The sequence below is a fragment of the Octopus sinensis genome, linkage group LG18 (genome assembly GCF_006345805.1).
Source record: "Octopus sinensis linkage group LG18, ASM634580v1, whole genome shotgun sequence".
In the NCBI taxonomy this organism is placed as follows: Eukaryota; Metazoa; Mollusca; class Cephalopoda; order Octopoda; family Octopodidae; genus Octopus; species Octopus sinensis.
The window spans coordinates 9,949,788-9,959,344 of NC_043014.1; the positions used below are offsets into that span (position 1 = coordinate 9,949,788).

General features: G+C 38.0%; 1 long non-coding RNA gene across 1 annotated transcript in view; it reads right to left on the reverse strand.

Moving 5' to 3' along the window:
* Window positions 1–8,128, reverse strand: part of LOC118766900 — a 526,709-nt gene extending 518,581 nt beyond the window's left edge. Inside the window, exon 1 of the long non-coding RNA XR_005002809.1 lies at window positions 7,747–8,128. This is a non-coding gene — a long non-coding RNA (uncharacterized LOC118766900). The remainder of the gene's footprint in view (window positions 1–7,746) is intronic.
* Between the last annotated feature and the right edge of the window lie 1,429 nt (window positions 8,129–9,557).

The window sequence follows — 9,557 nt, forward strand, 5'->3', positions numbered from 1 at the left end:
ATATATATGTGTGTGTGTGTGTAGATATATATATATATATTATATATATATATATATATATAATATATATATATATATGCATTACATATTTCCGATATCCATTTTACATAGCTTGTGAATGCAACCTCATGAGTATTATAGATATAACAACATATACAGAAGGCGCGTGGCTATGTGGTTAGGGTACTTGTCTCAGAATCGTAAGGTGGTGAGTTCGAAATTCGGAGATGCGTTCCGTCCTTGAGCAAAACGTTTTATTTGTCATTGCTGCAGGCCACTCAGCTAGCAAAATTGGATTGCACCTCTAACTCAAAGAACCAGCCTTGACACCTTTGTCACGTCAAATCTCCTGAAGAACTTTGTTTAGGATACGTGCATCTTCGACGTGTTCAACCATTAATTTCAGGAACAGGCTGTTCCGTTGATCGCATCTACTGCAACTTCTGTCGTCGTAAGCGACGGAAGTCCAGACCTTTTTAAGTACTTCTATCCTTCTCTCATTCTCTCTCTCTCTCTCGCTATGTGCGACTATCTGTGTTTGTGTGTGTATATATATCTTACTCTTTTACTATCACTTTTTTCAGTCTTGACTGTGGGTATGCTGGAGCACCGCCTTTAGTTGAGCATATCGACCCCAAGGACTTATTCTTCGTAAGCCTCGTACTTATTCTATCGGTTCTTTTGCCGAACAGCTAGGTTACACCAGCATCGGTTGTCAAGCGATGTTGGTTAAGACGAACACAGACACACAAACACATACATATATATATATATATAAATATATATATATATATATATACACATATATACGGCGGGCCTCTTTCAGTTTCCGTCTAGCAATTCCACTCAGAAGGCTTTGAGCGGCCCGAGGGTATACTAGAAGATATTTGCCCAAGGTGCCACGCAATGGAACTGAATCCGGAACCATGTGGTTGGTATGCGAGCTACTTACCACACAGCCACTCCTGCGCCTCTATATTCGTAAAGATATAAATCATGGAGAAAAATGATTAATTTCATTTAGTAATGAACAATTAAGATCCATTCAAAATTTGGTTCAGAAGTTTCAAATCACATAAACGTCTTATACTGTCGTATTTAATAATAAACAGGCTGCTTTCACATTTACATTGATAATTACACCTAGATTTTAATATACCTTCTCGACTTTAATATATGGCTTTGTATGTATGTGTGCGTGTGCGTGTGTGTATGTGTGTGTGTGTGTGTGTGGAGTCGCGTGGCTTTGTGGTTAGGGTGTTGAACTCCTGATCGTAAGGTTGTGGTTTCGATTCCTGGACCGGGCGACGCGTTGTGTTCTTGAGCAAAACACTTCATTTTCACGTTGCTCCAGTCCACTCAGCTGGCAAAAGTGAGTAATCCTGCGACGGACCGGCGTCCCGTCCAGGTGGGGAATTTCTACGCCTCTGAAAACGGGAAACCGGCCTTAAGGTCCTGGCATGGCTCAAGAAGGAACATTTATTTCATTTAATTATATATATATATATATAAAATCCATTCTGTCTGTCTGTCTGTCTTCTCGGTTCTCGGGCATCCTCCATCCAATTGCGCTCAAATTTGATATGTAGATACCGATGGTATCAGGGCGTGTATAAGTCATGAAAAAATTACAAAAATCGATTCCAGGTGAGAATACGATCGATAAAGCCGTTTTTGTCCTGCTCTTCTTCCGTCAACCTGTACATAACTGCACCTTTCATTTTTTGTTGTTTTTGTACTGCCAAAGGCACGTTTCTTTCCTGCCAAGCTTACTGTTTAAACCATGTTTGTGTTCTTCCAGTCATTACTCGTACTTTAAACTCTTCAGTTGCATATTTGTGTGAATAAAATCGTTTTTCTTTGGAACAGAAAAAAGTCTATGTTCATTTCTTCTTTTGCTGGTGTCTCAAATTAGGTTAAATCAGTGTTTCTCAAAGGGAAGGCCTATGGGACGGTCGGACAAGTTGTTTTGAGAAAATTTGGTTTATATATATAATTTGGTTTATATCTCAGCACCGTCCATCGGACGTGGGGCGATTTGCTCGTATAACTATAAATACGCATATGTTTTTCGTTAGCTGCGTTCGCTTGTCTCTTTTACTCTTTACTCTTTTACTCTTTTACTTGTTTCAGTCATTTGACTGCGGCCATGCTGGAGCACCGCCTTTAGTCGAGCAAATCGACCCCGGGACTTATTCTTTGTAAGCCCAGTACTTATTCTATCGGTCTCTTTTTGCCAAACCGCTAAGTGACGGGGACGTAAACACACCAGCATCGGTTGTCAAGCAATGCTAGGGGGACAAACACAGACACACAAACACACACATATATATATATATATATATACATATATACGACAGGCTTCTTTCAGTTTCCGTCTACCAAATCCACTCACAAGGCATTGGTCGGCCCGGGGCTATAGCAGAAGACACTTGCCCAAGATGCCACGCAGTGGGACTGAACCTGGAACCATGTGGTTGGTTAGCAAGCTACTTACCACACAGCCACTGTGGTGATAAATTTATTGATTTCTTTGTATATCCCTCTTTTGCAATTCTGAAAGATTTGGAAGTATTGTGGCAGATTAGAGGCTGGGGGGTGGGCAATTTTGAAAATCTTATGTCCGTTACTTGTTGGAGTCATTAGACTGCAGCCAATCTGGGGCACAACCGTGAAGGGATTTTGGTAAACAAACCAAGCAATACCGGTACTTTGTTTCTGTAACTGCGGTACTTATTTTATCGGTCTCGTTTTGCCGAACCGCTATTTTACAGGAACGTAAAGAAACTAATACCTGTTGTCACGCAGTGGTCTGAGAAGACCATACACAATGAAACACACACACACGCACACGCACACGCACACGCTAACACGTATAGGATAAACTTCCGCAATATGTTATGGTTTTTATGTATGGAAGAATATAATATTTAAGTTCTTTTATTGTTTCTTTATTTCAATTCTTCGCGGACTGCTGCCTTTATGGGACACTAGATACCGACGCCATTGTCAGTTTTAAGGACGCTGCAAGCAATCATATTTAGGTAGGAATATATATAATAAATTTAGATAGATAGATAGATAGATAGATAGACACACAGACGGACAGACTGATGGAGAGATAGAGATAAATAGATAGAGAGATAGTCAGATAGATAGATAGACAGACTGACTATAGATAGATAGATAGATAGATAGATAGATAGATAAATATATATATATAAAGGGAAAGTTTACGAAAATAAACAAAAGACGAAGGCAGGTGGTGTATAAAAAAACGAATATATTAATATAGCGCTCAGGAATAGAAAAAGTCTTTTACGTTTCGAGCCTACGCTCTTCGACACACAGAAAAAACAAGGAGAGAAAAAAATGTGTGTAGTAGCTAACGATCTATCATGAGATATATATATATATATATATATATATATATATATATATATATATATATATATATAGATAGATAGATAGATAGATAGATAGATAGATAGATAGATAGATAGATAGAAGAAAAAATAGATAGATAGATAGATAGATGAAAAAGATAGATAGATAGATAGATAGATAGATAGATAGATAGATAGATATAGATAGATAGATAGATAGATAGATAGATAGATAGATAGATAGATAGATAGATTTTTATTATGGCCACACAGGGCTAAACACACAAATAGATAGATAGACAGACTGACAGGTAGAAACTGAAATAGATACACAGTCACAGTACACATATATATGCGTGTTTGTTTGTGTGCATGCGTGTGCGTGTGTGCATGCATGTGTATGTATGTGTATTTGTGCGTGGGTGCATATGTGTGTGTAAATGTGTGTGTGTAAATGTGTGTGTGTAAATGTGTGCGTGTGTATATATGTGTGTGTATGTGTGTGCGTGTGTTTGAATATGTGTATATCTGTATGTGTGTATGTGTGTGTGTGTCGTTTTGCCTCTTTGCTTGTTTCAGTCATTGGACTACGACCTTTTTCCTGTCGTGACACCGAACTAATCTCTGGATCGGTTTAGTTCAATATATCGAACCCAGTGATTTTGTTTGTTTTGGTTTTTTATTTTAAATTTTTGGTTTTTTAAAAAAGTTTTGTAAGACTTGACTTCTCGGGCTTTCGATCAGCTAACAGGAATACAACCAAACCGTCAGTGAATACTTTACGGCCAAACATAAAAACTCACACGCACACTTACGTATAAACACACACACACACACGCACACATACACAGAGTGAAAGAATGAGTGAGAGAGAGAAAGAGACCCAGTTGTGTGTCTGTATATTTATATAACGGGAAAGTTTACGAAAATAAACAAAAACCGAAGACAGGTGGAGTACAAACAAACAAATGTATTAGTATATGCGCTCAGGAATAGCAATAGAAAAAGTCATTTATGTTTCGAGTCTACGCTCTTCATCAGAAAATTACACAGAAAAAAAACAAGGAGAGGAACAAGGAGAGAAAAAAATGCGTGTAGGAGCTAACGATCTATATACATTCATACACATAATATATATATATATATATATATATATATATATATATATATATATATATATATATATACGCACACATACATATATGTGTGTTAGTGTCGGTGTACTGTGTATATGTAAAAGCGTTCATGTATCTACATATGTGTTCGTATATGTGTGTTTGTATGAATATACGTATAGCTGTGTGCAGACACACACACACGCACGCACACACTTTGTTATGCTTTGCACTTTGTTATGGCCAGTTATACCACCCGAAATTATACGGTTCTGAAGCAAATTCTTCAAACACACCCTGTACGTTATCCGCACACATACACCGCGTAAAAAGACATACCCGCTCATCGCGCACCTACGACCGATTCCCATTCTGTTTGACAATCACTCACAAGGCATTGTACTACATGTGACTCCATGTAAATGCCATGTAGCGGAACTGAACCTCAGGCCACGTGGTTACGACGCCATGCTTGCCTGAATATATACAATGTTTACATATAACGTTGTCTGTGTATACCTGTCCCCGTATGCGTGCATATGTATATATCTAAGCATGTATGTAAGGTAATACATATGCATGTCGCCGGGCGACATGCTTAGTGATATTGCGTCTACCGCTGTGTTCTGAGTTCAAATTCCGCAGAGGTCCACTTTGCCTTTCATCCTTTCGGGATCGATAAATTAAGTACCAGTTACACACTGGGGTCGATGTAATCGACTTAATCCGTTTTTCTGTCCTTGTTTGTCCCCTCTGTGTTTATCACCTTGTGGATAGGAAAGAAATAGGTATTTCGTCTGTCTTTACGTTCTGAGTTCAAATTCCGCCGAGGTTAATGCTGCCTTTCATCCTTTTGGAGTCGATAAATTAAGTACCGGTTGCGTACTGGGATCGATCTAGTAGACTGGACCCCCTCCCCCAAAATTCGGGCCTTGTGCCTAGAGTAGAAAAGAATGTGTATGCATGTATCTATCTAGATATATAGGCATGCATGAATGTGTGTATATGTATGAATATATGTACGTTAGTATGTGTGTGTGTATGTATGAATATTCGTATGTGTGTATCTATGTATGTATATGTTTATGTATATCCATGTGTGTGTAAAACAGGCGACGGAATTAAACTGCGGCCACGCTGGGGCACCACTTCGAGGAATTTTAGTCGAACTAATTGACCCCAGTACTTAATTTCTATTTAAGCCTGGTCCTTATTCAATCGGACTGTTTTACCGCACTGTTGAATTACGGGAACGTAAACACGCCAACACCGGTTGTAAAGCATCGGTAGGAGACTAATACAGACACAAATATACACGCACTCTCTCACAAACAGACACACTCACAAACATAGACACACACCTACAAAAAGTTTTTATAGTGATTATGGTTCGTTTAAGTCCCCTCCGAAATCAGAACATCAGCATTGAAGTACCCGAGTACACCTCAGTTACTTATACCGTTATCGTGATTCACAGGTAGAAGTTACGTAACACCGCGTGCCGGCCTTTGAAGTACAGGTACAATACGTTCGGTAGACTTTGATACATTTCCATTCTGTAGAAGTGCGGCCGTAAGACAAGTGTCGGCGCGGCGCTATAGAAAAATAACACATTATTTACATTATTTACATTCGGCAGATATTTGTCCTCATCTTGTTTGTTGTTAACACCAAACAAGATTAACAACAAGATGAGGACAAATATCCGTCGAATGTAAATAATGTAAATCATGTAAATAATGTACATATTTCCTCATCTCTCAAATATGGAACAGAAAAATAAGTTATTGAGAACACCATGCAATAAGTGGAGGTGCAATGGCCCAGTGGTTAGGACAGCGGACTCGCGGTCGGAGGATCGCGGTTTCGATACCCAGACTGGACGTTGTGTGTTTATTGAGCGAAAACATCTAAAGCTCCACGACGGTCCAGCAGGGGGTGGTGGCGACTCCTATTATACTCTTTTGCCCCAACTTTCTCTCACTCTTTCTTCCTGTTTTTTGAGTAACGCTGCGATGGACTGGCGTCCTGTCCAGTTGGGGCAGGGGGAACACATACGCCATAGAAACCGGGAATCCGGGCCCATGACACCTGGCTGGGCTTGAAAAGGACGCATAAAAAAAAAAAAACAATACCATATGACAGAACCCAAGGATTCTTATATACTAACTGTACATTTTTCCAGACTAACTCACAGGTACTCATACACCCAATGGTAGAATAATTGTCATATTTACAAGAGATGTGGGTTCGAGTCCGACGGACTGCCTTTGAAGTTTTCTCTCCAGAAGGGGTTTTCCCAAAGCAATATTTACATTCTTATATTTATAGTTGAAAATGTATATGTACTTCGCAGAACCAATTCCACAAAAGCGATATATGCATGTATTGTGTGTGTGTGTGTGTGTGAGTCTGTATGTATGTGTCTGTGTGTGCGTGGATGTATATATTGTTTTATATATATATATATACATATATATACACACATATATATATATACATATATACACACATATATACATATATATATGTGTGTGTGTGTATGTTAATGTTTGTGTTTGTGTATGTATGTATATATATGCATATACTTATATGCATGCACACATATACATACATACACATATATAGAAAGAGAGAGAGAAAGACAGACAGATAGAGACAGTGAGAGAGACAAAGACAGAGTGAGAGCCAGAGAGAGAGAGAGAGAGCGAGAGGTAGAGAAAGAGACAAAGAGAGAGAGACTGATAAATATTTGTATATGTTTGTGTTAGTGTGTTCGCGTGTATAGTAAATGGATGTGTAAATTTTTATAATTTTTTTTTGTATATGCATCTATCTACATAAATGTTTACATTCCGTTTATATTATATACACTTTAATTTATATATATATATATATAAATGGATGCAAATACATATTCATTCATACATAAATGTGTATATAAAATTTTAAACTTCATATTAATTTTATATTACTCACAGTTACACGGACACACTGACACACGGAAACACGCGGACACATCAGCACATACATGCATGCATACACAAACACACTCACATTCATCCACACACACACACACACACACACACACACCACACACACACACACACACACACACATATATATATATATATATATATACATGTATTACAATCGTATTTACACCTCAAAGAGAAAAAGAAATAAAATATTGAAGCGAGAGAGATTTCCAATCATAAGTTTATGAAAACTTTGAAGTGTCTTACCTTGTTATCGATTTCTTGACACGTACACCGTTTATACACAACAGTCCGTATATATACCCACACACATACAGATACGTGCGTGTATATTGCAGCTACGTATATTGTTCAAATGTTTATGATTAAGAGAAATATCAAGTGAATACTCGGCAGTTGAAAGTCTTTCAACTGATTTCCATGGTTCTGTCTGTACATGTGTTTATCCGCTATCTCATCCAAGCAGTGTTATAGCATCAATACCCCGTGTGGCGTTTTGCTGGATCTACATACAGACATGTAGACATGCATACGTGCGTATATAATTATATAATTATGCAAACTTATTGTTCACATACATGTGTGTGTTTGTGTGTGTGTATGTCCATATGTGTGTGCGTGCATGTATATATGAGGAGGGTGTGTGTGTCAGTCTGTGTGCGCATGTGTTTGAATGTATGTTTGTATACTATGCACGTACGTACATGTATGTATATATGTATATATATATATAGATAGATAGATAGATAGATAGATAGAGATAGAAAGATATAGATAGAAAGATAGATAGATAGATATAGATAGAAAGATATATATATATATATATAGATAGATAGATATATATAGATGATATAGATATATATAGATAAATAGATATATATAGATAGATAGATATAGATAGATCGATAGGTATAGATAGATCGATAGATATAGATAGATATAGATATATATAAATAGATATATATATAGATAGATATATGTATGTAGGTATGTATGTGTAGAAATATATGCGTATATATGTTTATATACGCGTGCGTATGGTTGGATGGCTATATATAAATATATATATATATATATATATAATATATATATATATATATGTGTGTGGTGTGTGTGTGTGTGTGTGTGTGTCTGTGTTTATATATAGGGAGAAAGAGAGAGAGAGGTTTTATATATGTTTATATGTAAACAAATGTGTATCTGCGTTTGTGTGTGTGTGATTGTGTGCGTGCGTGTTGTATGTACTTAAGTATATATATATATATATATATATATACCAGAGATGTAAGCGTCTATGTATGTGTGTATGTATGTATGTATTTAGCGCACGTCTGATCGCTTCTGTTGGGGGCGGCTCGCTTCTGTTCGAGTGTTATATGTTGTTTTAAAAATTGCGTTGATGTTTGTTTTTATTATTCTTTTGTATCCTCGAGTTCACGTGCAGTTTGTAATAGTACCGGCGATGTGAACAGCAGTGGAGGTGGAGGCGCTAGTGGTGGTAGCGACCTCGGTGACGTCGGCGACGTCGACGACAGCGGTGGCCCGTGTTGCCGTTGGCAACTGTGATGCCTCTGATTGTCTCTCAGTCAATGATGTCAGTACTGCGAATGTTTTTTTTTTTTTGTACTCGCGCCGCCGAAAAGTTATAAACTGTTAGGTGAAAGGTTCGATCCCGTGGTGTGCCGTGGTGCGGTAGGTAAACTTGGTAGACGCTGTACTATTGCGCTAATGGGAGTTATTTGGTCGGTTCAGTGCTTTTATTTATTGCATGGGAGAGGGCGGATATCTTCATTCTGATTGCAGAAAAATGCTTGTGTTGTAGCATTGGTTGATCTGCTTGTAGTAACAGTACAAGCACTGTTGTAGCGACTGGTGCTGTTGTTTCTAATTACAGACATACAAGGCGGCGCAGTAGGAGAACCGTTACAGCGTCGGACAAAACGCCGCGTGCTGTTCAGCAACAGCTGTTCTCGTTCGCGTTCCGGGTTCGAACCCCGCTAAGGTTAACTTTTACCTTTCATCATCTCTCTGCGTTCGATTAATTAAAGAACAAATCA